General features: G+C 50.4%; 17 non-coding genes across 17 annotated transcripts; 11 read left to right on the top strand and 6 right to left on the bottom strand.

Annotated features, from left to right (window-relative positions):
• The first annotated feature begins 2,149 nt into the window (after nt 1–2,149).
• On the top strand, nt 2,150–2,222 carry TRNAF-GAA (transfer RNA phenylalanine (anticodon GAA)). Its single transcript has one exon. It is a non-coding gene; the product is annotated as a tRNA-Phe (tRNA).
• Nucleotides 2,223–3,290: 1,068 nt separating this feature from the next.
• On the top strand, nt 3,291–3,363 carry TRNAF-GAA (transfer RNA phenylalanine (anticodon GAA)). Its single transcript has one exon. It is a non-coding gene; the product is annotated as a tRNA-Phe (tRNA).
• A 711-nt stretch (nt 3,364–4,074) lies between these two features.
• TRNAL-CAG (transfer RNA leucine (anticodon CAG)) lies at nt 4,075–4,157 on the bottom strand. The gene has a single exon. It is a non-coding gene; the product is annotated as a tRNA-Leu (tRNA).
• Nucleotides 4,158–5,221: 1,064 nt separating this feature from the next.
• Nucleotides 5,222–5,304, bottom strand: TRNAL-CAG (transfer RNA leucine (anticodon CAG)). The gene has a single exon. It is a non-coding gene; the product is annotated as a tRNA-Leu (tRNA).
• A 1,427-nt stretch (nt 5,305–6,731) lies between these two features.
• On the top strand, nt 6,732–6,804 carry TRNAF-GAA (transfer RNA phenylalanine (anticodon GAA)). The gene has a single exon. It is a non-coding gene; the product is annotated as a tRNA-Phe (tRNA).
• Nucleotides 6,805–6,976: 172 nt separating this feature from the next.
• Nucleotides 6,977–7,049, top strand: TRNAF-GAA (transfer RNA phenylalanine (anticodon GAA)). Its single transcript has one exon. It is a non-coding gene; the product is annotated as a tRNA-Phe (tRNA).
• Nucleotides 7,050–8,123: 1,074 nt separating this feature from the next.
• On the top strand, nt 8,124–8,196 carry TRNAF-GAA (transfer RNA phenylalanine (anticodon GAA)). The gene has a single exon. It is a non-coding gene; the product is annotated as a tRNA-Phe (tRNA).
• A 1,074-nt stretch (nt 8,197–9,270) lies between these two features.
• Nucleotides 9,271–9,343, top strand: TRNAF-GAA (transfer RNA phenylalanine (anticodon GAA)). The gene has a single exon. It is a non-coding gene; the product is annotated as a tRNA-Phe (tRNA).
• Nucleotides 9,344–10,417: 1,074 nt separating this feature from the next.
• Nucleotides 10,418–10,490, top strand: TRNAF-GAA (transfer RNA phenylalanine (anticodon GAA)). The gene has a single exon. It is a non-coding gene; the product is annotated as a tRNA-Phe (tRNA).
• Nucleotides 10,491–11,564: 1,074 nt separating this feature from the next.
• Nucleotides 11,565–11,637, top strand: TRNAF-GAA (transfer RNA phenylalanine (anticodon GAA)). The gene has a single exon. It is a non-coding gene; the product is annotated as a tRNA-Phe (tRNA).
• A 3,004-nt stretch (nt 11,638–14,641) lies between these two features.
• TRNAL-CAG (transfer RNA leucine (anticodon CAG)) lies at nt 14,642–14,724 on the bottom strand. Its single transcript has one exon. It is a non-coding gene; the product is annotated as a tRNA-Leu (tRNA).
• A 4,505-nt stretch (nt 14,725–19,229) lies between these two features.
• Nucleotides 19,230–19,312, bottom strand: TRNAL-CAG (transfer RNA leucine (anticodon CAG)). Its single transcript has one exon. It is a non-coding gene; the product is annotated as a tRNA-Leu (tRNA).
• A 1,034-nt stretch (nt 19,313–20,346) lies between these two features.
• Nucleotides 20,347–20,429, bottom strand: TRNAL-CAG (transfer RNA leucine (anticodon CAG)). The gene has a single exon. It is a non-coding gene; the product is annotated as a tRNA-Leu (tRNA).
• A 1,434-nt stretch (nt 20,430–21,863) lies between these two features.
• On the top strand, nt 21,864–21,936 carry TRNAF-GAA (transfer RNA phenylalanine (anticodon GAA)). The gene has a single exon. It is a non-coding gene; the product is annotated as a tRNA-Phe (tRNA).
• Nucleotides 21,937–24,947: 3,011 nt separating this feature from the next.
• TRNAL-UAG (transfer RNA leucine (anticodon UAG)) lies at nt 24,948–25,030 on the bottom strand. The gene has a single exon. It is a non-coding gene; the product is annotated as a tRNA-Leu (tRNA).
• A 280-nt stretch (nt 25,031–25,310) lies between these two features.
• On the top strand, nt 25,311–25,383 carry TRNAF-GAA (transfer RNA phenylalanine (anticodon GAA)). Its single transcript has one exon. It is a non-coding gene; the product is annotated as a tRNA-Phe (tRNA).
• A 1,074-nt stretch (nt 25,384–26,457) lies between these two features.
• TRNAF-GAA (transfer RNA phenylalanine (anticodon GAA)) lies at nt 26,458–26,530 on the top strand. The gene has a single exon. It is a non-coding gene; the product is annotated as a tRNA-Phe (tRNA).
• The last annotated feature ends 627 nt before the right edge of the window (nt 26,531–27,157 follow it).

Below are 27,157 nucleotides of genomic sequence, written 5' to 3'. Positions count from 1 at the left end.
ACCACGAGGCTAGGGGTCACGGTGGTCACAGGAGAGACAGTAGGGGCTACTGTGGTCACAGGAGAGACAGTAGGGGCCACATGGTAGGTAGCGGTGGTGGTCGCAGCTTTAGCCACGGCAGTGGTAGGGGAAGTCACCGTAGTAGCCATGGTGAGGGGGGCTTTAGCCACCGGAGGTAGCAAGGTTAGGGCCTGCTTGATCTCATCCGCCAACTTCTTGATAACCGGGTCGTCCCCAAACACCCACTGAGGCAGGGATGGTGACTCAGGCCCGGGGAGCCTCCAGGGACTGGCGTAGCAGGTGGCCTTAAAGTTATCCCCCTGGCTAGAGGCAGGAAGAGGGGCGCCCGGAACCCCGGTACTCACGGATCCATCGTTTTCTGGCGAGGTCGATCCTCCTGTGGAGAAGGCAACCTCGGGAGTGCTGGAGCAACGAGATCCCGGTGAGACGCTGGCGATGGAGACAGGCTCTTCCTCCGGACCGTTGGAGACTGGTGTAGAGCCCCAACTGATATCGCTGTCGGAGGGTGGCGGCATTAGCAGGCACGCAGGATTGAGCAGAGGCAGACTCTCAGGCAGTGTAGGCATCACAAGCGCTGGGGCTGCAGGCAGGTGCTCTTCATAGGCCGCCATCTTGCGTTCCACTGGCCGGAACTTGTAGCAGGAAGTGGAGGAGCGCCAGGCTGGAGGATCAGGCTCCAAAGTCTGCCCAGCAACAATGACGTCAGTGGAAGCGGCCGGCCAATCAGGAGAGACACAGTCATTATCAATGGCGCCAAGCAATTCCCGCTTCTCGGCCGCATGGCAGTTAACCCCCTCGTCACCGGGGGATGGCGCAGGTAGAAATAACAGCAAGAAGCGGCCATTTTGTGTACAGTCTAAGCCGTGCAGCGACTCAGTAATCAAAACTCCCATGGCAATTTTAGCAAAGTCTCTGGAGACGATAATAAACTATAGATCTTGTACACCGCGTGGCGTGTGTATCCTGTTCGTGACGCCAAAAATGCGATGCCCTGGCCCCTGGGGGCCACTTCCGCAGTGCTGGTGTTATGAGCGGGCAATGACCGGGGCAGCTGCAGGGGTTATACTTGTCACGGTATAGACCTGAGGGCGGCACAGCTGTAGGGCCGGTCTGTGGAATCTGCGGGTGATGATGGGCATGCGATTCTTCGCTGCACTTAGTCAGGGCACCAGTTAGTGGACACCAATGCCAGGGTTCAGTAACAGCGGTTTTATTATAGATGAGGTAACTAGTAGCAACAGTTCTGTCCGGATGCAACCGGGTATATAGCAGGCTTTGACAAATAAAGCAGGAGTGGTGCTGCATAGGCTGTGAGAATACGTGCCGGATGATGGGAGTAGGAGTATGAGAGAAATAGCGTTGCTGGGTGGATTAGCTTGAGAATAATACTTGCTGTGAATCCTTGCAGCGATGAGGAGAGATAACGGAATGACACCCAGATGAGAGAGAAGACTCCGGACACTTGAGCAGGCAGAAACAGCCGAAGACTGGTATATAGCAGCAGACTTAGTCACTCTTCTGTGGGAGAGGATAGAACCACACAACCTCCTTGCTTGGAAGCAGGGGGAAGACTAACTTGTTAGGAGGAAGTGGGAGGTCACATGGTTGCTCCTGGCCAGAACTAGTCGGCCATTGGAGGAACCATGGTTACAGGTCACGTGATCAACAGCCTTGCATACCACTGTACACTGTAATAATACACAGGAATACATGAGAACACACATGAGAATGCACATTACCAGAGAATACTAGGGGAAAACCAGCAGCAGTTGCAGTGCAAACACTTACCAGAACAGGCATTGACACAGCAAGAGAAATGGCCATAATAGGAATAGTAGTCTGCATGTTCTGGGACACTGCACATTGGCCACGGGGCACTCAGGAGGCCGAAATAGCTCAGTTGGGAGAGCGTTAGACTGAAGATCTAAAGGTCCCTGGTTCGATCCGGGTTTCGGCAGGTGCTTTTTTACTTACGCATCAACTAAAGTAATGAGATTCGTTCCCGTCTTTCCTCCAAAATGGCCTGTCCTCGGCTTGTGTGCCGTTTTACCACTCGGCAGTCCATCAGTGCTGTACTACAGTTTGTACCCCTCCCGTGGAAGGCCATTGGCCACCGGGCACTCAGGAGGCCGAAATAGCTCAGTTGGGAGAGCGTTAGACTGAAGATCTAAAGGTCCCTGGTTCGATCCCGGGTTTCGGCAGGTGCTTTTTCAGGTACGCATCAACTAAAGTAATGAGATTCGTTCCCGTCTTTCCTCCAAAATGGCCTGTCCTCGGCTTGTGTGCCGTTTTACCACTCGGCAGCACTGGCCTGGTTGGAGCTGAGCTGCAGTTCCAGGAGCAAACTGGTATGGTGGAAGAAAGCAGCTAACTAGCATTGCCCAGCTGGCCTAAACAATATTGCTCATGGGCACCATTCTTCAGTCTGCCTTCACCGGTCCTTGAAATTGAAGAAATGTGTAATGCACGCAGGCACGCTGGCATCATCCATCAGACGGCAGCAGACAGGAGCAGTCACGTCTGGCTGCAGTGAAAGATAAACCCCTGCCCCCATGAGGCTTCACCAGTGCGTAAAAGCGATAGGAACATTGAGGATACAGCTCAGATGTTTGGAGTTTTGAGAGCTTAGGCAATTTACGGCAAAGGCCAGGCGTTGCATGGCAGCGAAGAGGTATTTAAAAATTCAGCTTACAGTCCATCAGAACGATGTAGGGTTTCTTGGAGGTGGTGGGATTTTAGAAGCTCTTTGAATAAGGGTTTGGTGAGGCTCAGAAAAGAACACCCTTGCTCTGGAGATTCCCTGAAAGAACCTGCGCTATCAAATTCTGTTTTTCTACGCTCTTCTACTCGGCAACCTCCTAGAAAGGAGATAGTTAAGTAAAGAGAAAGCCCGCGCTTCAGTCCACTGTCAGAAGTGGGATTCGAACCCACGCCTCCAGAGGAGACTGTGACCTGAACGCAGCGCCTTAGACCGCTCGGCCATCCTGACAACCTGTCTGCAGGCTAGTGTACTTTTCCAAACAGAACTATTCTACTCCTTAAGCCTTAGCGGGAGAACTTCTCCAAAGGAAAAACCATGACCGTCATTGGGTGTATATTACAATCTTGTGTACTACCCAAGCAAGGGTCAGGAAGACACGTGTGACTGCCCAGCTCCATGCTTGTGGCTCCTCAGCTCTTGGTAGCTCCAGATAGTACTTTGGGAGAAGTGCTGTACTACAGTTTGTACCCCTCCCGTGGAAGGCCATTGGCCACCGGGCACTCAGGAGGCCGAAATAGCTCAGTTGGGAGAGCGTTAGACTGAAGATCTAAAGGTCCCTGGTTCGATTCCGGGTTTCGGCAGGTGCTTTTTTAGGTACGCATCAACTAAAGTAATGAGATTCGTTCCCATCTTTCCTCCAAAATGGCCTGTCCTCGGCTTGTGTGCCGTTTTACCACTCGGCAGCACTGGCCTGGTTGGAGCTGAGCTGCAGTTCCAGGAGCAAACTGGTATGGTGGAAGAAAGCAGCTGACTAGCATTGCCCAGCTGGCCTAAACAATATTGCTCATGGGCACCATTCTTCAGTCTGCCTTCACCGGTCCTTGAAATTGAAGAAATGTGTAATGCACGCAGGCACGCTGGCATCATCCATCAGACGGCAGCAGACAGGAGCAGTCACGTCTGGCTGCAGTGAAAGATAAACCCCTGCCCCCATGAGGCTTCACCAGTGCGTAAAAGCGATAGGAACATTGAGGATACAGCTCAGATGTTTGGAGTTTTGAGAGCTTAGGCAATTTACGGCAAAGGCCAGGCGTTGCATGGCAGCGAAGAGGAATTTAAAAATTCAGCTTACAGTCCATCAGAACGATGTAGGGTTTCTTGGAGGTGGTGGGATTTTAGAAGCTCTTTGAATAAGGGTTTGGTGAGGCTCAGAAAAGAACACCCTTGCTCTGGAGATTCCCCGAAAGAACCTGCGCTATCAAATTCTGTTTTTCTACGCTCTTCTACTCGGCAACCTCCTAGAAAGGAGATAGTTAAGTAAAGAGAAAGACAAAGCCCGCGCTTCAGTCCACTGTCAGAAGTGGGATTCGAACCCACGCCTCCAGAGGAGACTGCGACCTGAACGCAGCGCCTTAGACCGCTCGGCCATCCTGACAACCTGTCGGCAAGGTAGTGTACTTTTCCAAACAGAACTATTCTACTCCTTAAGCCTTAGCGGGAGAACTTCTCCAAAGGAAAAACCATGACCGTCATTGGGTGTATATTACAATCTTGTGTACTACCCAAGCAAGGGTCAGGAAGACACGTGTGACTGCCCAGCTCCATGCTTGTGGGTCCTCAGCTCTTGGTAGCTCCAGATAGTACTTTGGGAGAAGTGCTGTACTACAGTTTGTACCCCTCCCGTGGAAGGCCATTGGCCACCGGGCACTCAGGAGGCCGAAATAGCTCAGTTGAGAGAGCGTTAGACTGAAGATCTAAAGGTCCCTGGTTCGATCCCGGGTTTCGGCAGGTGCTTTTTTAGGTACGCATCAACTAAAGTAATGAGATTCGTTCCCGTCTTTCCTCCAAAATGGCCTGTCCTCGGCTTGTGTGCCGTTTTACCACTCGGCAGCACTGGCCTGGTTGGAGCTGAGCTGCAGTTCCAGGAGCAAACTGGTATGGTGGAAGAAAGCAGCTAACTAGCATTGCCCAGCTGGCCTAAACAATATTGCTCATGGGCACCATTCTTCAGTCTGCCTTTACCGGTCCTTGAAATTGAAGAAATGTGTAATGCACGCAGGCACGCTGGCATCATCCATCAGACGGCAGCAGACAGGAGCAGTCACGTCTGGCTGCAGTGAAAGATAAACCCCTGCCCCCATGAGGCTTCACCAGTGCGTAAAAGCGCCAGGAACATTGAGGATACAGCTCAGATGTTTAGAGTTTTGAGAGCTTAGGCAATTTACGGCAAAGGCCAGGCGTTGCATGGCAGCGAAGAGGAATTTAAAAATTCAGCTTACAGTCCATCAGAACGATGTAGGGTTTCTTGGAGGTGGTGGGATTTTAGAAGCTCTTTGAATAAGGGTTTGGTGAGGCTCAGAAAAGAACACCCTTGCTCTGGAGATTCCCTGAAAGAACCTGCGCTATCAAATTCTGTTTTTCTACGCTCTTCTACTCGGCAACCTCCTAGAAAGGAGATAGTTAAGTAAAGAGAAAGACAAAGCCCGCGCTTCAGTCCACTGTCAGAAGTGGGATTCGAACCCACGCCTCCAGAGGAGACTGCGACCTGAACGCAGCGCCTTAGACCGCTCGGCCATCCTGACAACCTGTCGGCAAGGTAGTGTACTTTTCCAAACAGAACTATTCTACTCCTTAAGCCTTAGCGGGAGAACTTCTCCAAAGGAAAAACCATGACCGTCATTGGGTGTATATTACAATCTTGTGTACTACCCAAGCAAGGGTCAGGAAGACACGTGTGACTGCCCAGCTCCATGCTTGTGGGTCCTCAGCTCTTGGTAGCTCCAGATAGTACTTTGGGAGAAGTGCTGTACTACAGTTTGTACCCCTCCCGTGGAAGGCCATTGGCCACCGGGCACTCAGGAGGCCGAAATAGCTCAGTTGAGAGAGCGTTAGACTGAAGATCTAAAGGTCCCTGGTTCGATCCCGGGTTTCGGCAGGTGCTTTTTTAGGTACGCATCAACTAAAGTAATGAGATTCGTTCCCGTCTTTCCTCCAAAATGGCCTGTCCTCGGCTTGTGTGCCGTTTTACCACTCGGCAGCACTGGCCTGGTTGGAGCTGAGCTGCAGTTCCAGGAGCAAACTGGTATGGTGGAAGAAAGCAGCTAACTAGCATTGCCCAGCTGGCCTAAACAATATTGCTCATGGGCACCATTCTTCAGTCTGCCTTTACCGGTCCTTGAAATTGAAGAAATGTGTAATGCACGCAGGCACGCTGGCATCATCCATCAGACGGCAGCAGACAGGAGCAGTCACGTCTGGCTGCAGTGAAAGATAAACCCCTGCCCCCATGAGGCTTCACCAGTGCGTAAAAGCGCCAGGAACATTGAGGATACAGCTCAGATGTTTAGAGTTTTGAGAGCTTAGGCAATTTACGGCAAAGGCCAGGCGTTGCATGGCAGCGAAGAGGAATTTAAAAATTCAGCTTACAGTCCATCAGAACGATGTAGGGTTTCTTGGAGGTGGTGGGATTTTAGAAGCTCTTTGAATAAGGGTTTGGTGAGGCTCAGAAAAGAACACCCTTGCTCTGGAGATTCCCTGAAAGAACCTGCGCTATCAAATTCTGTTTTTCTACGCTCTTCTACTCGGCAACCTCCTAGAAAGGAGATAGTTAAGTAAAGAGAAAGACAAAGCCCGCGCTTCAGTCCACTGTCAGAAGTGGGATTCGAACCCACGCCTCCAGAGGAGACTGTGACCTGAACACAGCGCCTTAGACCGCTCGGCCATCCTGACAACCTGTCTGCAAGCTAGTGTACTTTTCCAAACAGAACTATTCTACTCCTTAAGCCTTAGCGGGAGAACTTCTCCAAAGGAAAAACCATGACCGTCATTGGGTGTATATTACAATCTTGTGTACTACCCAAGCAAGGGTCAGGAAGACACGTGTGACTGCCCAGCTCCATGCTTGTGGCTCCTCAGCTCTTGGTAGCTCCAGATAGTACTTTGGGAGAAGTGCTGTACTACAGTTTGTACCCCTCCCGTGGAAGGCCATTGGCCACCGGGCACTCAGGAGGCCGAAATAGCTCAGTTGGGAGAGCGTTAGACTGAAGATCTAAAGGTCCCTGGTTCGATCCCGGGTTTCGGCAGGTGCTTTTTTACTTACGCATCAACTAAAGTAATGAGATTCGTTCCCGTCTTTCCTCCAAAATGGCCTGTCCTCGGCTTGTGTGCCGTTTTAACCACTCGGCAGTCCATCAGTGCTGTACTACAGTTTGTACCCCTCCCGTGGAAGGCCATTGGCCACCGGGCACTCAGGAGGCCGAAATAGCTCAGTTGGGAGAGCGTTAGACTGAAGATCTAAAGGTCCCTGGTTCGATCCCGGGTTTCGGCAGGTGCTTTTTTAGGTACGCATCAACTAAAGTAATGAGATTCGTTCCCGTCTTTCCTCCAAAATGGCCTGTCCTCGGCTTGTGTGCCGTTTTACCACTCGGCAGCACTGGCCTGGTTGGAGCTGAGCTGCAGTTCCAGGAGCAAACTGGTATGGTGGAAGAAAGCAGCTAACTAGCATTGCCCAGCTGGCCTAAACAATATTGCTCATGGGCACCATTCTTCAGTCTGCCTTCACCGGTCCTTGAAATTGAAGAAATGTGTAATGCACGCAGGCACGCTGGCATCATCCATCAGACGGCAGCAGACAGGAGCAGTCACGTCTGGCTGCAGTGAAAGATAAACCCCTGCCCCCATGAGGCTTCACCAGTGCGTAAAAGCGATAGGAACATTGAGGATACAGCTCAGATGTTTGGAGTTTTGAGAGCTTAGGCAATTTACGGCAAAGGCCAGGCGTTGCATGGCAGCGAAGAGGTATTTAAAAATTCAGCTTACAGTCCATCAGAACGATGTAGGGTTTCTTGGAGGTGGTGGGATTTTAGAAGCTCTTTGAATAAGGGTTTGGTGAGGCTCAGAAAAGAACACCCTTGCTCTGGAGATTCCCTGAAAGAACCTGCGCTATCAAATTCTGTTTTTCTACGCTCTTCTACTCGGCAACCTCCTAGAAAGGAGATAGTTAAGTAAAGAGAAAGACAAAGCCCGCGCTTCAGTCCACTGTCAGAAGTGGGATTCGAACCCACGCCTCCAGAGGAGACTGTGACCTGAACACAGCGCCTTAGACCGCTCGGCCATCCTGACAACCTGTCTGCAAGCTAGTGTACTTTTCCAAACAGAACTATTCTACTCCTTAAGCCTTAGCGGGAGAACTTCTCCAAAGGAAAAACCATGACCGTCATTGGGTGTATATTACAATCTTGTGTACTACCCAAGCAAGGGTCAGGAAGACACGTGTGACTGCCCAGCTCCATGCTTGTGGCTCCTCAGCTCTTGGTAGCTCCAGATAGTACTTTGGGAGAAGTGCTGTACTACAGTTTGTACCCCTCCCGTGGAAGGCCATTGGCCACCGGGCACTCAGGAGGCCGAAATAGCTCAGTTGGGAGAGCGTTAGACTGAAGATCTAAAGGTCCCTGGTTCGATTCCGGGTTTCGGCAGGTGCTTTTTTAGGTACGCATCCACTAAAGTAATGAGATTCGTTCCCGTCTTTCCTCCAAAATGGCCTGTCCTCGGCTTGTGTGCCGTTTTACCACTCGGCAGCACTGGCCTGGTTGGAGCTGAGCTGCAGTTCCAGGAGCAAACTGGTATGGTGGAAGAAAGCAGCTAACTAGCATTGCCCAGCTGGCCTAAACAATATTGCTCATGGGCACCATTCTTCAGTCTGCCTTCACCGGTCCTTGAAATTGAAGAAATGTGTAATGCACGCAGGCACGCTGGCATCATCCATCAGACGGCAGCAGACAGGAGCAGTCACGTCTGGCTGCAGTGAAAGATAAACCCCTGCCCCCATGAGGCTTCACCAGTGCGTAAAAGCGCCAGGAACATTGAGGATACAGCTCAGATGTTTAGAGTTTTGAGAGCTTAGGCAATTTACGGCAAAGGCCAGGCGTTGCATGGCAGCGAAGAGGAATTTAAAAATTCAGCTTACAGTCCATCAGAACGATGTAGGGTTTCTTGGAGGTGGTGGGATTTTAGAAGCTCTTTGAATAAGGGTTTGGTGAGGCTCAGAAAAGAAGACCCTTGCTCTGGAGATTCCCTGAAAGAACCTGCGCTATCAAATTCTGTTTTTCTACGCTCTTCTACTCGGCAACCTCCTAGAAAGGAGATAGTTAAGTAAAGAGAAAGACAAAGCCCGCGCTTCAGTCCACTGTCAGAAGCGGGATTCGAACCCACGCCTCCAGAGGAGACTGCGACCTGAACGCAGCGCCTTAGACCGCTCGGCCATCCTGACAACCTGTCTGCAAGGTAGTGTACTTTTCCAAACAGAACTATTCTACTCCTTAAGCCTTAGCGGGAGAACTTCTCCAAAGGAAAAACCATGACCGTCATTGGGTGTATATTACAATCTTGTGTACTACCTAAGCAAGGGTCAGGAAGACACGTGTGACTGCCCAGCTCCATGCTTGTGGCTCCTCAGCTCTTGGTAGCTCCAGATAGTACTTTGGGAGAAGTGCTGTACTACAGTTTGTACCCCTCCCGTGGAAGGCCATTGGCCACCGGGCACTCAGGAGGCCGAAATAGCTCAGTTGGGAGAGCGTTAGACTGAAGATCTAAAGGTCCCTGGTTCGATCCCGGGTTTCGGCAGGTGCTTTTTTACTTACGCATCAACTAAAGTAATGAGATTCGTTCCCGTCTTTCCTCCAAAATGGCCTGTCCTCGGCTTGTGTGCCGTTTTACCACTCGGCAGCACTGGCCTGGTTGGAGCTGAGCTGCAGTTCCAGGAGCAAACTGGTATGGTGGAAGAAAGCAGCTAACTAGCATTGCCCAGCTGGCCTAAACAATATTGCTCATGGGCACCATTCTTCAGTCTGCCTTCACCGGTCCTTGAAATTGAAGAAATGTGTAATGCACGCAGGCACGCTGGCATCATCCATCAGACGGCAGCAGACAGGAGCAGTCACGTCTGGCTGCAGTGAAAGATAAACCCCTGCCCCCATGAGGCTTCACCAGTGCGTAAAAGCGCCAGGAACATTGAGGATACAGCTCAGATGTTTGGAGTTTTGAGAGCTTAGGCAATTTACGGCAAAGGCCAGGCGTTGCATGGCAGCGAAGAGGTATTTAAAAATTCAGCTTACAGTCCATCAGAACGATGTAGGGTTTCTTGGAGGTGGTGGGATTTTAGAAGCTCTTTGAATAAGGGTTTGGTGAGGCTCAGAAAACAACACCCTTGCTCTGGAGATTCCCTGAAAGAACCTGCGCTATCAAATTCTGTTTTTCTACGCTCTTCTACTCGGCAACCTCCTAGAAAGGAGATAGTTAAGTAAAGAGAAAGACAAAGCCCGCGCTTCAGTCCACTGTCAGAAGTGGGATTCGAACCCACGCCTCCAGAGGAGACTGTGACCTGAACACAGCGCCTTAGACCGCTCGGCCATCCTGACAACCTGTCTGCAAGCTAGTGTACTTTTCCAAACAGAACTATTCTACTCCTTAAGCCTTAGCGGGAGAACTTCTCCAAAGGAAAAACCATGACCGTCATTGGGTGTATATTACAATCTTGTGTACTACCCAAGCAAGGGTCAGGAAGACACGTGTGACTGCCCAGCTCCATGCTTGTGGCTCCTCAGCTCTTGGTAGCTCCAGATAGTACTTTGGGAGAAGTGCTGTACTACAGTTTGTACCCCTCCCGTGGAAGGCCATTGGCCACCGGGCACTCAGGAGGCCGAAATAGCTCAGTTGGGAGAGCGTTAGACTGAAGATCTAAAGGTCCCTGGTTCGATCCCGGGTTTCGGCAGGTGCTTTTTCAGGTACGCATCAACTAAAGTAATGAGATTCGTTCCCGTCTTTCCTCCAAAATGGCCTGTCCTCGGCTTGTGTGCCGTTTTACCACTCGGCAGCACTGGCCTGGTTGGAGCTGAGCTGCAGTTCCAGGAGCAAACTGGTATGGTGGAAGAAAGCAGCTAACTAGCATTGCCCAGCTGGCCTAAACAATATTGCTCATGGGCACCATTCTTCAGTCTGCCTTCACCGGTCCTTGAAATTGAAGAAATGTGTAATGCACGCAGGCACGCTGGCATCATCCATCAGACGGCAGCAGACAGGAGCAGTCACGTCTGGCTGCAGTGAAAGATAAACCCCTGCCCCCATGAGGCTTCACCAGTGCGTAAAAGCGATAGGAACATTGAGGATACAGCTCAGATGTTTGGAGTTTTGAGAGCTTAGGCAATTTACGGCAAAGGCCAGGCGTTGCATGGCAGCGAAGAGGTATTTAAAAATTCAGCTTACAGTCCATCAGAACGATGTAGGGTTTCTTGGAGGTGGTGGGATTTTAGAAGCTCTTTGAATAAGGGTTTGGTGAGGCTCAGAAAAGAACACCCTTGCTCTGGAGATTCCCTGAAAGAACCTGCGCTATCAAATTCTGTTTTTCTACGCTCTTCTACTCGGCAACCTCCTAGAAAGGAGATAGTTAAGTAAAGAGAAAGACAAAGCCCGCGCTTCAGTCCACTGTCAGAAGTGGGATTCGAACCCACGCCTCCAGAGGAGACTGTGACCTGAACGCAGCGCCTTAGACCGCTCGGCCATCCTGACAACCTGTCTGCAGGCTAGTGTACTTTTCCAAACAGAACTATTCTACTCCTTAAGCCTTAGCGGGAGAACTTCTCCAAAGGAAAAACCATGACCGTCATTGGGTGTATATTACAATCTTGTGTACTACCCAAGCAAGGGTCAGGAAGACACGTGTGACTGCCCAGCTCCATGCTTGTGGCTCCTCAGCTCTTGGTAGCTCCAGATAGTACTTTGGGAGAAGTGCTGTACTACAGTTTGTACCCCTCCCGTGGAAGGCCATTGGCCACCGGGCACTCAGGAGGCCGAAATAGCTCAGTTGGGAGAGCGTTAGACTGAAGATCTAAAGGTCCCTGGTTCGATTCCGGGTTTCGGCAGGTGCTTTTTTAGGTACGCATCAACTAAAGTAATGAGATTCGTTCCCATCTTTCCTCCAAAATGGCCTGTCCTCGGCTTGTGTGCCGTTTTACCACTCGGCAGCACTGGCCTGGTTGGAGCTGAGCTGCAGTTCCAGGAGCAAAGTGGTATGGTGGAAGAAAGCAGCTGACTAGCATTGCCCAGCTGGCCTAAACAATATTGCTCATGGGCACCATTCTTCAGTCTGCCTTCACCGGTCCTTGAAATTGAAGAAATGTGTAATGCACGCAGGCACGCTGGCATCATCCATCAGACGGCAGCAGACAGGAGCAGTCACGTCTGGCTGCAGTGAAAGATAAACCCCTGCCCCCATGAGGCTTCACCAGTGCGTAAAAGCGCCAGGAACATTGAGGATACAGCTCAGATGTTTGGAGTTTTGAGAGCTTAGGCAATTTACGGCAAAGGCCAGGCGTTGCATGGCAGCGAAGAGGAATTTAAAAATTCAGCTTACAGTCCATCAGAACGATGTAGGGTTTCTTGGAGGTGGTGGGATTTTAGAAGCTCTTTGAATAAGGGTTTGGTGAGGCTCAGAAAAGAACACCCTTGCTCTGGAGATTCCCGAAAGAACCTGCGCTATCAAATTCTGTTCTTCTACGCTCTTCTACTCGGCAACCTCCTAGAAAGGAGATAGTTAAGTAAAGAGAAAGACAAAGCCCGCGCTTCAGTCCACTGTCAGAAGTGGAATTCGAACCCACGCCTCCAGAGGAGACTGCGACCTGAACGCAGCGCCTTAGACCGCTCGGCCATCCTGACAACCTGTCGGCAAGGTAGTGTACTTTTCCAAACAGAACTATTCTACTCCTTAAGCCTTAGCGGGAGAACTTCTCCAAAGGAAAAACCATGACCGTCATTGGGTGTATATTACAATCTTGTGTACTACCCAAGCAAGGGTCAGGAAGACACGTGTGACTGCCCAGCTCCATGCTTGTGGCTCCTCAGCTCTTGGTAGCTCCAGATAGTACTTTGGGAGAAGTGCTGTACTACAGTTTGTACCCCTCCCGTGGAAGGCCATTGGCCACCGGGCACTCAGGAGGCCGAAATAGCTCAGTTGAGAGAGCGTTAGACTGAAGATCTAAAGGTCCCTGGATCGATCCCGGGTTTCGGCAGGTGCTTTTTTAGGTACGCATCAACTAAAGTAATGAGATTCGTTCCCGTCTTTCCTCCAAAATGGCCTGTCCTCGGCTTGTGTGCCGTTTTACCACTCGGCAGCACTGGCCTGGTTGGAGCTGAGCTGCAGTTCCAGGAGCAAACTGGTATGGTGGAAGAAAGCAGCTAACTAGCATTGCCCAGCTGGCCTAAACAATATTGCTCATGGGCACCATTCTTCAGTCTGCCTTCACCGGTCCTTGAAATTGAAGAAATGTGTAATGCACGCAGGCACGCTGGCATCATCCATCAGACGGCAGCAGACAGGAGCAGTCACGTCTGGCTGCAGTGAAAGATAAACCCCTGCCCCCATGAGGCTTCACCAGTGCGTAAAAGCGCCAGGAACATTGAGGATACAGCTCAGATGTTTTGGAGTTTTGAGAGCTTAGGCAATTTACGGCAAAGGCCAGGCGTTGCATGGCAGCGAAGAGGAATTTAAAAATTCAGCTTACAGTCCATCAGAACGATGTAGGGTTTCTTGGAGGTGGTGGGATTTTAGAAGCTCTTTGAATAAGGGTTTGGTGAGGCTCAGAAAGAACACCCTTGCTCTGGAGATTCCCTGAAAGAACCTGCGCTATCAAATTCTGTTTTTCTACGCTCTTCTACTCGGCAACCTCCTAGAAAGGAGATAGTTAAGTAAAGAGAAAGACAAAGCCCGCGCTTCAGTCCACTGTCAGAAGTGGGATTCAAACCCACGCCTCCAGAGGAGACTGCGACCTGAACGCAGCGCCTTAGACCGCTCGGCCATCCTGACAACCTGTCGGCAAGGAAGTGTACTTTTCCAAACAGAACTATTCTACTCCTTAAGCCTTAGCGGGAGAACTTCTCCAAAGGAAAAACCATGACCGTCATTGGGTGTATATTACAATCTTGTGTACTACCCAAGCAAGGGTCAGGAAGACACGTGTGACTGCCCAGCTCCATGCTTGTGGCTCCTCAGCTCTTGGTAGCTCCAGATAGTACTTTGGGAGAAGTGCTGTACTACAGTTTGTACCCCTCCCGTGGAAGGCCATTGGCCACCGGGCACTCAGGAGGCCGAAATAGCTCAGTTGGGAGAGCGTTAGACTGAAGATCTAAAGGTCCCTGGATCGATCCCGGGTTTCGGCAGGTGCTTTTTTAGGTACGCATCAACTAAAGTAATGAGATTCGTTCCCGTCTTTCCTCCAAAATGGCCTGTCCTCGGCTTGTGTGCCGTTTTACCACTCGGCAGCACTGGCCTGGTTGGAGCTGAGCTGCAGTTCCAGGAGCAAACTGGTATGGTGGAAGAAAGCAGCTAACTAGCATTGCCCAGCTGGCCTAAACAATATTGCTCATGGGCACCATTCTTCAGTCTGCCTTCACCGGTCCTTGAAATTGAAGAAATGTGTAATGCACGCAGGCACGCTGGCATCATCCATCAGACGGCAGCAGACAGGAGCAGTCACGTCTGGATGCAGTGAAAGATAAACCCCTGCCCCCATGAGGCTTCACCAGTGCGTAAAAGCGCCAGGAACATTGAGGATACAGCTCAGATGTTTGGAGTTTTGAGAGCTTAGGCAATTTACGGCAAAGGCCAGGCGTTGCATGGCAGCTAAGAGGAATTTAAAAATTCAGCTTACAGTCCATCAGAACGATGTAGGGTTTCTTGGAGGTGGTGGGATTTTAGAAGCTCTTTGAATAAGGGTTTGGTGAGGCTCAGGAAAGAACACCCTTGCTCTGGAGATTCGCTGAAAGAACCTGCGCTATCAAATTCTGTTTTTCTACGCTCTTCTACTCGGCAACCTCCTAGAAAGGAGATAGTTAAGTAAAGAGAAAGACAAAGCCCGCGCTTCAGTCCACTGTCAGAAGTGGGATTCGAACCCACGCCTCCAGAGGAGACTGCGACCTGAACGCAGCGCCTTAGACCGCTCGGCCATCCTGACAACCTGTCGGCAAGGAAGTGTACTTTTCCAAACAGAACTATTCTACTCCTTAAGCCTTAGCGGGAGAACTTCTCCAAAGGAAAAACCATGACCGTCATTGGGTGTATATTACAATCTTGTGTACTACCCAAGCAAGGGTCAGGAAGACACGTGTGACTGCCCAGCTCCATGCTTGTGGCTCCTCAGCTCTTGGTAGCTCCAGATAGTACTTTGGGAGAAGTGCTGTACTACAGTTTGTACCCCTCCCGTGGAAGGCCATTGGCCACCGGGCACTCAGGAGGCCGAAATAGCTCAGTTGGGAGAGCGTTAGACTGAAGATCTAAAGGTCCCTGGATCGATCCCGGGTTTCGGCAGGTGCTTTTTTAGGTACGCATCAACTAAAGTAATGAGATTCGTTCCCGTCTTTCCTCCAAAATGGCCTGTCCTCGGCTTGTGTGCCGTTTTACCACTCGGCAGCACTGGCCTGGTTGGAGCTGAGCTGCAGTTCCAGGAGCAAACTGGTATGGTGGAAGAAAGCAGCTAACTAGCATTGCCCAGCTGGCCTAAACAATATTGCTCATGGGCACCATTCTTCAGTCTGCCTTCACCGGTCCTTGAAATTGAAGAAATGTGTAATGCACGCAGGCACGCTGGCATCATCCATCAGACGGCAGCAGACAGGAGCAGTCACGTCTGGCTGCAGTGAAAGATAAACCCCTGCCCCCATGAGGCTTCACCAGTGCGTAAAAGCGCCAGGAACATTGAGGATACAGCTCAGATGTTTGGAGTTTTGAGAGCTTAGGCAATTTACGGCAAAGGCCAGGCGTTGCATGGCAGCGAAGAGGAATTTAAAAATTCAGCTTACAGTCCATCAGAACGATGTAGGGTTTCTTGGAGGTGGTGGGATTTTAGAAGCTCTTTGAATAAGGGTTTGGTGAGGCTCAGAAAACAACACCCTTGCTCTGGAGATTCCCTGAAAGAACCTGCGCTATCAAATTCTGTTTTTCTACGCTCTTCTACTCGGCAACCTCCTAGAAAGGAGATAGTTAAGTAAAGAGAAAGACAAAGCCCGTGCTTCAGTCCACTGTCAGAAGTGGGATTCAAACCCACGCCTCCAGAGGAGACTGCGACCTGAACGCAGCGCCTTAGACCGCTCGGCCATCCTGACAACCTGTCGGCAAGGTAGTGTACTTTTCCAAACAGAACTATTCTACTCCTTAAGCCTTAGCGGGAGAACTTCTCCAAAGGAAAAACCATGACCGTCATTGGGTGTATATTACAATCTTGTGTACTACCCAAGCAAGGGTCAGGAAGACAAGTGTGACTGCCCAGCTCCATGCTTGTGGCTCCTCAGCTCTTGGTAGCTCCAGATAGTACTTTGGGAGAAGTGCTGTACTACAGTTTGTACCCCTCCCGTGGAAGGCCATTGGCCACCGGGCACTCAGGAGGCCGAAATAGCTCAGTTGGGAGAGCGTTAGACTGAAGATCTAAAGGTCCCTGGATCGATCCCGGGTTTCGGCAGGTGCTTTTTTAGGTACGCATCAACTAAAGTAATGAGATTCGTTCCCGTCTTTCCTCCAAAATGGCCTGTCCTCGGCTTGTGTGCCGTTTTACCACTCGGCAGCACTGGCCTGGTTGGAGCTGAGCTGCAGTTCCAGGAGCAAACTGGTATGGTGGAAGAAAGCAGCTAACTAGCATTGCCCAGCTGGCCTAAACAATATTGCTCATGGGCACCATTCTTCAGTCTGCCTTCACCGGTCCTTGAAATTGAAGAAATGTGTAATGCACGCAGGCACGCTGGCATCATCCATCAGAAGGCAGCAGACAGGAGCAGTCACGTCTGGCTGCAGTGAAAGATAAACCCCTGCCCCCATGAGGCTTCACCAGTGCGTAAAAGCGCCAGGAACATTGAGGATACAGCTCAGATGTTTGGAGTTTTGAGAGCTTAGGCAATTTACGGCAAAGGCCAGGCGTTGCATGGCAGCGAAGAGGAATTTAAAAATTCAGCTTACAGTCCATCAGAACGATGTAGGGTTTCTTGGAGGTGGTGGGATTTTAGAAGCTCTTTGAATAAGGGTTTGGTGAGGCTCAGAAAACAACACCCTTGCTCTGGAGATTCCCTGAAAGAACCTGCGCTATCAAATTCTGTTTTTCTACACTCTTCTACTCGGCAACCTCCTAGTAAGGAGATAGTTAAGTAAAGAGAAAGACAAAGCCCGTGCTTCAGTCCACTGTCAGAAGTGGGATTCAAACCCACGCCTCCAGAGGAGACTGCGACCTGAACGCAGCGCCTTAGACCGCTCGGCCATCCTGCCAACCTGTCGGCAAGGAAGTGTACTTTTCCAAACAGAACTATTCTACTCCTTAAGCCTTAGCGGGAGAACTTCTCCAAAGGAAAAACCATGACCGTCATTGGGTGTATATTACAATCTTGTGTACTACCCAAGCAAGGGTCAGGAAGACACGTGTGACTGCCCAGCTCCATGCTTGTGGCTCCTCAGCTCTTGGTAGCTCCAGATAGTACTTTGGGAGAAGTGCTGTACTACAGTTTGTACCCCTCCTGTGGAAGGCCATTGGCCACCGGGCACTCAGGAGGCCGAAATAGCTCAGTTGGGAGAGCGTTAGACTGAAGATCTAAAGGTCCCTGGATCGATCCCGGGTTTCGGCAGGTGCTTTTTTAGGTACGCATCAACTAAAGTAATGAGATTCGTTCCCGTCTTTCCTCCAAAATGGCCTGTCCTCGGCTTGTGTGCCGTTTTACCACTCGGCAGCACTGGCCTGGTTGGAGCTGAGCTGCAGTTCCAGGAGCAAACTGGTATGGTGGAAGAAAGCAGCTAACTAGCATTGCCCAGCTGGCCTAAACAATATTGCTCATGGGCACCATTCTTCAGTCTGCCTTCACCGGTCCTTGAAATTGAAGAAATGTGTAATGCACGCAGGCACGCTGGCATCATCCATCAGACGGCAGCAGACAGGAGCAGTCACGTCTGGCTGCAGTGAAAGATAAACCCCTGCCCCCATGAGGCTTCACCAGTGCGTAAAAGCGCCAGGAACATTGAGGATACAGCTCAGATGTTTAGAGTTTTGAGAGCTTAGGCAATTTACGGCAAAGGCCAGGCGTTGCATGGCAGCGAAGAGGAATTTAAAAATTCAGCTTACAGTCCATCAGAACGATGTAGGGTTTCTTGGAGGTGGTGGGATTTTAGAAGCTCTTTGAATAAGGGTTTGGTGAGGCTCAGAAAAGAACACCCTTGCTCTGGAGATTCCCTGAAAGAACCTGCGCTATCAAATTCTGTTTTTCTACACTCTTCTACTCGGCAACCTCCTAGAAAGGAGATAGTTAAGTAAAGAGAAAGACAAAGCCCGTGCTTCAGTCCACTGTCAGAAGTGGGATTCAAACCCACGCCTCCAGAGGAGACTGCGACCTGAACGCAGCGCCTTAGACCGCTCGGCCATCCTGACAACCTGTCGGCAAGGAAGTGTACTTTTCCAAACAGAACTATTCTACTCCTTAAGCCTTAGCGGGAGAACTTCTCCAAAGGAAAAACCATGACCGTCATTGGGTGTATATTACAATCTTGTGTACTACCCAAGCAAGGGTCAGGAAGACACGTGTGACTGCCCAGCTCCATGCTTGTGGCTCCTCAGCTCTTGGTAGCTCCAGATAGTACTTTGAGAGAAGTGCTGTACTACAGTTTGTACCCCTCCCGTGGAAGGCCATTGGCCACCGGACACTCAGGAGGCCGAAATAGCTCAGTTGGGAGAGCATTAGACTGAAGATCTAAAGGTCCCTGGATCGATCCCGGGTTTCGGCAGGTGCTTTTTTAGGTACGCATCAACTAAAGTAATGAGATTCGTTCCCGTCTTTCCTCCAAAATGGCCTGTCCTCGGCTTGTGTGCCGTTTTACCACTCGGCAGCACTGGCCTGGTTGGAGCTGAGCTGCAGTTCCAGGAGCAAACTGGTATGGTGGAAGAAAGCAGCTAACTAGCATTGCCCAGCTGGCCTAAACAATATTGCTCATGGGCACCATTCTTCAGTCTGCCTTCACCGGTCCTTGAAATTGAAGAAATGTGTAATGCACGCAGGCACGCTGGCATCATCCATCAGACGGCAGCAGACAGGAGCAGTCACGTCTGGATGCAGTGAAAGATAAACCCCTGCCCCCATGAGGCTTCACCAGTGCGTAAAAGCGCCAGGAACATTGAGGATACAGCTCAGATGTTTGGAGTTTTGAGAGCTTAGGCAATTTACGGCAAAGGCCAGGCGTTGCATGGCAGCGAAGAGGAATTTAAAAATTCAGCTTACAGTCCATCAGAACGATGTAGGGTTTCTTGGAGGTGGTGGGATTTTAGAAGCTCTTTGAATAAGGGTTTGGTGAGGCTCAGAAAACAACACCCTTGCTCTGGAGATTCCCTGAAAGAACCTGCGCTATCAAATTCTGTTCTTCTACGCTCTTCTACTCGGCAACCTCCTAGAAAGGAGATAGTTAAGTAAAGAGAAAGACAAAGCCCGCGCTTCAGTCCACTGTCAGAAGTGGGATTCGAACCCACGCCTCCAGAGGAGACTGCGACCTGAACGCAGCGCCTTAGACCGCTCGGCCATCCTGACAACCTGTCGGCAAAGTAGTGTACTTTTCCAAACAGAACTATTCTACTCCTTAAGCCTTAGCGGGAGAACTTCTCCAAAGGAAAAACCATGACCGTCATTGGGTGTATATTACAATCTTGTGTACTACCCAAGCAAGGGTCAGGAAGACACGTGTGACTGCCCAGCTCCATGCTTGTGGCTCCTCAGCTCTTGGTAGCTCCAGATAGTACTTTGGGAGAAGTGCTGTACTACAGTTTGTACCCCTCCCGTGGAAGGCCATTGGCCACCGGGCACTCAGGAGGCCGAAATAGCTCAGTTGGGAGACCGTTAGACTGAAGATCTAAAGGTCCCTGGATCGATCCCGGGTTTCGGCAGGTGCTTTTTTAGGTACGCATCAACTAAAGTAATGAGATTCGTTCCCGTCTTTCCTCCAAAATGGCCTGTCCTCGGCTTGTGTGCCGTTTTACCACTCGGCAGCACTGGCCTGGTTGGAGCTGAGCTGCAGTTCCAGGAGCAAACTGGTATGGTGGAAGAAAGCAGCTAACTAGCATTGCCCAGCTGGCCTAAACAATATTGCTCATGGGCACCATTCTTCAGTCTGCCTTCACCGGTCCTTGAAATTGAAGAAATGTGTAATGCACGCAGGCACGCTGGCATCATCCATCAGACGGCAGCAGACAGGAGCAGTCACGTCTGGATGCAGTGAAAGATAAACCCCTGCCCCCATGAGGCTTCACCAGTGCGTAAAAGCGCCAGGAACATTGAGGATACAGCTCAGATGTTTGGAGTTTTGAGAGCTTAGGCAATTTACGGCAAAGGCCAGGCGTTGCATGGCAGCTAAGAGGAATTTAAAAATTCAGCTTACAGTCCATCAGAACGATGTAGGGTTTCTTGGAGGTGGTGGGATTTTAGAAGCTCTTTGAATAAGGGTTTGGTGAGGCTCAGGAAAGAACACCCTTGCTCTGGAGATTCGCTGAAAGAACCTGCGCTATCAAATTCTGTTTTTCTACGCTCTTCTACTCGGCAACCTCCTAGAAGCCCGCGCTTCAGTCCACTGTCAGAAGTGGGATTCGAACCCACGCCTCCAGAGGAGACTGCGACCTGAACGCAGCGCCTTAGACCGCTCGGCCATCCTGACAACCTGTCGGCAAGGAAGTGTACTTTTCCAAACAGAACTATTCTACTCCTTAAGCCTTAGCGGGAGAACTTCTCCAAAGGAAAAACCATGACCGTCATTGGGTGTATATTACAATCTTGTGTACTACCCAAGCAAGGGTCAGGAAGACACGTGTGACTGCCCAGCTCCATGCTTGTGGCTCCTCAGCTCTTGGTAGCTCCAGATAGTACTTTGGGAGAAGTGCTGTACTACAGTTTGTACCCCTCCCGTGGAAGGCCATTGGCCACCGGGCACTCAGGAGGCCGAAATAGCTCAGTTGGGAGACCGTTAGACTGAAGATCTAAAGGTCCCTGGATCGATCCCGGGTTTCGGCAGGTGCTTTTTTAGGTACGCATCAACTAAAGTAATGAGATTCGTTCCCGTCTTTCCTCCAAAATGGCCTGTCCTCGGCTTGTGTGCCGTTTTACCACTCGGCAGCACTGGCCTGGTTGGAGCTGAGCTGCAGTTCCAGGAGCAAACTGGTATGGTGGAAGAAAGCAGCTAACTAGCATTGCCCAGCTGGCCTAAACAATATTGCTCATGGGCACCATTCTTCAGTCTGCCTTCACCGGTCCTTGAAATTGAAGAAATGTGTAATGCACGCAGGCACGCTGGCATCATCCATCAGACGGCAGCAGACAGGAGCAGTCACGTCTGGCTGCAGTGAAAGATAAACCCCTGCCCCCATGAGGCTTCACCAGTGCGTAAAAGCGCCAGGAACATTGAGGATACAGCTCAGATGTTTGGAGTTTTGAGAGCTTAGGCAATTTACGGCAAAGGCCAGGCGTTGCATGGCAGCGAAGAGGAATTTAAAAATTCAGCTTACAGTCCATCAGAACGATGTAGGATGTAGGGTTTCTTGGAGGTGGTGGGATTTTAGAAGCTCTTTGAATAAGGGTTTGGTGAGGCTCAGAAAAGAACACCCTTGCTGTGGAGATTCCCTGAAAGAACCTGCGCTATCAAATTCTGTTTTTCTACACTCTTCTACTCGGCAACCTCCTAGAAAAGAGATAGTTAAGTAAAGAGAAAGACAAAGCCCGCGCTTCAGTCCACTGTCAGAAGTGGGATTCGAACCCACGCCTCCAGAGGAGACTGCGACCTGAACGCAGTGCCTTAGACCGCTCGGCCATCCTGACAACCTGTCGGCAAGGTAGTGTACTTTTCCAAACAGAACTATTCTACTCCTTAAGCCTTAGCGGGAGAACTTCTCCAAAGGAAAAACCATGACCGTCATTGGGTGTATATTACAATCTTGTGTACTACCCAAGCAAGGGTCAGGAAGACACGTGTGACTGCCCAGCTCCATGCTTGTGGCTCCTCAGCTCTTGGTAGCTCCAGATAGTACTTTGGGAGAAGTGCTGTACTACAGTTTGTACCCCTCCCGTGGAAGGCCATTGGCCACCGGGCACTCAGGAGGCCGAAATAGCTCAGTTGGGAGAGCGTTAGACTGAAGATCTAAAGGTCCCTGGTTCGATCCCGGGTTTCGGCAGGTGCTTTTTTAGGTACGCATCAACTAAAGTAATGAGATTCGTTCCCGTCTTTCCTCCAAAATGGCCTGTCCTCGGCTTGTGTGCCGTTTTACCACTCGGCAGCACTGGCCTGGTTGGAGCTGAGCTGCAGTTCCAGGAGCAAACTGGTATGGTGGAAGAAAGCAGCTAACTAGCATTGCCCAGCTGGCCTAAACAATATTGCTCATGGGCACCATTCTTCAGTCTGCCTTCACCGATCCTTGAAATTGAAGAAATGTGTAATGCACGCAGGCACGCTGGCATCATCCATCAGACGGCAGCAGACAGGAGCAGTCACGTCTGGCTGCAGTGAAAGATAAACCCCTGCCCCCATGAGGCTTCACCAGTGCGTAAAAGCGCCAGGAACATTGAGGATACAGCTCAGATGTTTGGAGTTTTGAGAGCTTAGGCAATTTACGGCAAAGGCCAGGCGTTACATGGCAGCGAAGAGGAATTTAAAAATTCAGCTTACAGTCCATCAGAACGATGTAGGGTTTCTTGGAGGTGGTGGGATTTTAGAAGCTCTTTGAATAAGGGTTTGGTGAGGCTCAGAAAAGAACACCCTTGCTCTGGAGATTCCCTGAAAGAACCTGCCCTATCAAATTCTGTTTTTCTACGCTCTTCTACTCGGCAACCTCCTAGAAAGGAGATAGTTAAGTAAAGAGAAAGACAAAGCCCGCGCTTCAGTCCACTGTCAGAAGTGGGATTCGAATCCACGCCTTCAGAGGAGACCGCGACCTGAACGCAGCGCCTTAGACCGCTCGGCCATCCTGACAACCTGTCGGCAAGGTAGTGTACTTTTCCAAACAGAACTATTCTACTCCTTAAGCCTTAGCGAGAGAACTTCTCCAAAGGAAAAACCATGACCGTCATTGGGTGTATATTACAATCTTGTGTACTACCCAAGCAAGGGTCAGGAAGACATGTGTGACTGCCCAGCTCCATGCTTGTGGCTCCTCAGCTCTTGGTAGCTCCAGATAGTACTTTGGGAGAAGTGCTGTACTACAGTTTGTACCCCTCCCGTGGAAGGCCATTGGCCATCGGGCACTCAGGAGGCCGAAATAGCTCAGTTGGGAGAGCGTTAGACTGAAGATCTAAAGGTCCCTGGTTCGATCCCGGGTTTTGCAGGTGCTTTTTTAGGTACGCATCAACTAAAGTAATGAGATTCGTTCCCGTCTTTCCTCCAAAATGGCCTGTCCTCGGCTTGTGTGCCGTTTTACCACTCGGCAGCACTGGCCTGGTTGGAGCTGAGCTGCAGTTCCAGGAGCAAACTGGTATGGTGGAAGAAAGCAGCTAACTAGCATTGCCCAGCTGGCCTAAACAATATTGCTCATGGGCACCATTCTTCAGTCTGCCTTCACCGGTCCTTGAAATTGAAGAAATGTGTAATGCACGCAGGCACGCTGGCATCATCCATCAGACGGCAGCAGACAGGAGCAGTCACGTCTGGCTGCAGTGAAAGATAAACCCCTGCCCCCATGAGGCTTCACCAGTGCGTAAAAGCGCCAGGAACATTGAGGATACAGCTCAGATGTTTGGAGTTTTGAGAGCTTAGGCAATTTACGGCAAAGGCCAGGCGTTGCATGGCAGCGAAGAGGAATTTAAAAATTCAGCTTACAGTCCATCAGAACGATGTAGGATGTAGGGTTTCTTGGAGGTGGTGGGATTTTAGAAGCTCTTTGAATAAGGGTTTGGTGAGGCTCAGAAAAGAACACCCTTGCTGTGGAGATTCCCTGAAAGAACCTGCGCTATCAAATTCTGTTTTTCTACACTCTTCTACTCGGCAACCTCCTAGAAAAGAGATAGTTAAGTAAAGAGAAAGACAAAGCCCGCGCTTCAGTCCACTGTCAGAAGTGGGATTCAAACCCACGCCTCCAGAGGAGACTACGACCTGAACGCAGCGCCTTAGACCGCTCGGCCATCCTGACAACCTGTCGGCAAGGTAGTGTACTTTTCCAAACAGAACTATTCTACTCCTTAAGCCTTAGCGGGAGAACTTCTCCAAAGGAAAAACCCTGACCGTCATTGGGTGTATATTACAATCTTGTGTACTACCCAAGCAAGGGTCAGGAAGACACGTGTGACTGCCCAGCTCCATGCTTGTGGCTCCTCAGCTCTTCGTAGCTCCAGATAGTACTTTGGGAGAAGTGCTGTACTACAGTTTCTACCCCTCCCGTGGAAGGCCATTGGCCACCGGGCACCCAGGAGGCCGAAATAGCTCAGTTGGGAGAGCGTTAGACTGAAGATCTAAAGGTCCCTGGATCGATCCCGGGTTTCGGCAGGTGCTTTTTTAGGTACGCATCAACTAAAGTAATGAGATTCGTTCCCGTCTTTCCTCCAAAATGGCCTGTCCTCGGCTTGTGTGCCGTTTTACCACTCGGCAGCACTGGCCTGGTTGGAGCTGAGCTGCAGTTCCAGGAGCAAACTGGTATGGTGGAAGAAAGCAGCTAACTAGCATTGCCCAGCTGGCCTAAACAATATTGATCATGGGCACCATTCTTCAGTCTGCCTTCACCGGTCCTTGAAATTGAAGAAATGTGTAATGCACGCAGGCACGCTGGCATCATCCATCAGACGGCAGCAGACAGGAGCAGTCACGTCTGGCTGCAGTGAAAGATAAACCCCTGCCCCCATGAGGCTTCACCAGTGCGTAAAAGCGCCAGGAACATTGAGGATACAGCTCAGATGTTTGGAGTTTTGAGAGCTTAGGCAATTTACGGCAAAGGCCAGGCGTTGCATGGCAGCGAAGAGGAATTTAAAAATTCAGCTTACAGTCCATCAGAACGATGTAGGGTTTCTTGGAGGTGGTGGGATTTTAGAAGCTCTTTGAATAAGGGTTTGGTGAGGCTCAGAAAAGAACACCCTTGCTCTGGAGATTCCCTGAAAGAACCTGCGCTATCAAATTCTGTTTTTCTACGCTCTTCTACTCGGCAACCTCCTAGAAAGGAGATAGTTAAGTAAAGAGAAAGACAAAGCCCGCGCTTCAGTCCACTGTCAGAAGTGGGATTCAAACCCACGCCTCCAGAGGAGACTGCGACCTAAACGCAGCGCCTTAGACCACTCAGCCATCCTGACAACCTGTCGGCAAGGTAGTGTACTTTTCCAAACAGAACTATTTTACTCCTTAAGCCTTAGCGGGAGAACTTCTCCAAAGGAAAAACCATGACCGTCATTGGGTGTATATTACAATCTTGTGTACTACCCAAGCAAGGGTCAGGAAGACACGTGTGACTGCCCAGCTCCATGCTTGTGGCTCCTCAGCTCTTGGTAGCTCAAGATAGTACTTTGGGAGAAGTGCTGTACTACAGTTTGTACCCCTCCCGTGGAAGGCCATTGGCCACCGGGCACTCAGGAGGCCGAAATAGCTCAGTTGGGAGAGCGTTAGACTGAAGATCTAAAGGTCCCTGGTTCGATCCCGGGTTTCGGCAGGTGCTTTTTTAGGTACGCATCAACTAAAGTAATGAGATTCCTTCCCGTCTTTCCTCCAAAATGGCCTGTCCTCGGCTTGTGTGCCGTTTTACCACTCGGCAGCACTGGCCTGGTTGGAGCTGAGCTGCAGTTCCAGGAGCAAACTGGTATGGTGGAAGAAAGCAGCTAACTAGCATTGCCCAGCTGGCCTAAACAATATTGCTCATGGGCACCATTCTTCAGTCTGCCTTCACCGGTCCTTGAAATTGAAGAAATGTGTAATGCACGCAGGCACGCTGGCATCATCCATCAGACGGCAGCAGACAGGAGCAGTCACGTCTGGCTGCAGTGAAAGATAAACCCCTGCCCCCATGAGGCTTCACCAGTGCGTAAAAGCGCCAGGAACATTGAGGATACAGCTCAGATGTTTGGAGTTTTGAGAGCTTAGGCAATTTACGGCAAAGGCCAGGCGTTGCATGGCAGCGAAGAGGAATTTAAAAATTTAGCTTACAGTCCATCAGAACGATGTAGGGTTTCTTGGAGGTGGTGGGATATTAGAAGCTCTTTGAATAAGGGTTTGGTGAGGCTCAGAAAAGAACACCCTTGCTCTGGAGATTCCCTGAAAGAACCTGCGCTATCAAATTCTGTTTTTCTACGCTCTTCTACTCGGCAACCTCCTAGAAAGGAGATAGTTAAGTAAAGAGAAAGACAAAGCGCGCGCTTCAGTCCACTGTCAGAAGTGGGATTCGAACCCACGCCTCCAGAGGAGACTGCGACCTGAACGCAGTGCCTTAGACCGCTCGGCCATCCTGACAACCTGTCGGCAAGGTAGTGTACTTTTCCAAACAGAACTATTCTACTCCTTAAGCCTTAGCGGGAGAACTTCTCCAAAGGAAAAACCATGACCGTCATTGGGTGTATATTACAATCTTGTGTACTACCCAAGCAAGGGTCAGGAAGACACGTGTGACTGCCCAGCTCCATGCTTGTGGCTCCTCAGCTCTTGGTAGCTCCAGATAGTACTTTGGGAGAAGTGCTGTACTACAGTTTGTACCCCTCCCGTGGAAGGCCATTGGCCACCGGGCTCTCAGGAGGCCGAAATAGCTCAGTTGGGAGAGCGTTAGACTGAAGATCTAAAGGTCCCTGGTTCGATCCCGGGTTTCGGCAGGTGCTTTTTTAGGTACGCATCAACTAAAGTAATGAGATTCGTTCCCGTCTTTCCTCCAAAATGGCCTGTCCTCGGCTTGTGTGCCGTTTTACCACTCGGCAGCACTGGCCTGGTTGGAGCTGAGCTGCAGTTCCAGGAGCAAACTGGTATGGTGGAAGAAAGCAGCTAACTAGCATTGCCCAGCTGGCCTAAACAATATTGCTCATGGGCACCATTCTTCAGTCTGCCTTCACCGGTCCTTGAAATTGAAGAAATGTGTAATGCACGCAGGCACGCTGGCATCATCCATCAGACGGCAGCAGACAGGAGCAGTCACGTCTGGCTGCAGTGAAAGATAAACCCCTGCCCCCATGAGGCTTCACCAGTGCGTAAAAGCGCCAGGAACATTGAGGATACAGCTCAGATGTTTGGAGTTTTGAGAGCTTAGGCAATTTACGGCAAAGGCCAGGCGTTGCATGGCAGCGAAGAGGAATTTAAAAATTCAGCTTACAGTCCATCAGAACGATGTAGGGTTTCTTGGAGGTGGTGGGATTTTAGAAGCTCTTTGAATAAGGGTTTGGTGAGGCTCAGAAAAGAACACCCTTGCTCTGGAGATTCCCTGAAAGAACCTGCGCTATCAAATTCTG

This window comes from Dendropsophus ebraccatus, chromosome 4 (assembly GCF_027789765.1).
Source record: "Dendropsophus ebraccatus isolate aDenEbr1 chromosome 4, aDenEbr1.pat, whole genome shotgun sequence".
NCBI classification, from domain to species: domain Eukaryota; kingdom Metazoa; phylum Chordata; class Amphibia; order Anura; family Hylidae; genus Dendropsophus; species Dendropsophus ebraccatus.
The sequence above is the reverse complement of the archived record's forward strand: the minus strand, read 5'-3'. Positions and strand labels throughout refer to the sequence as shown.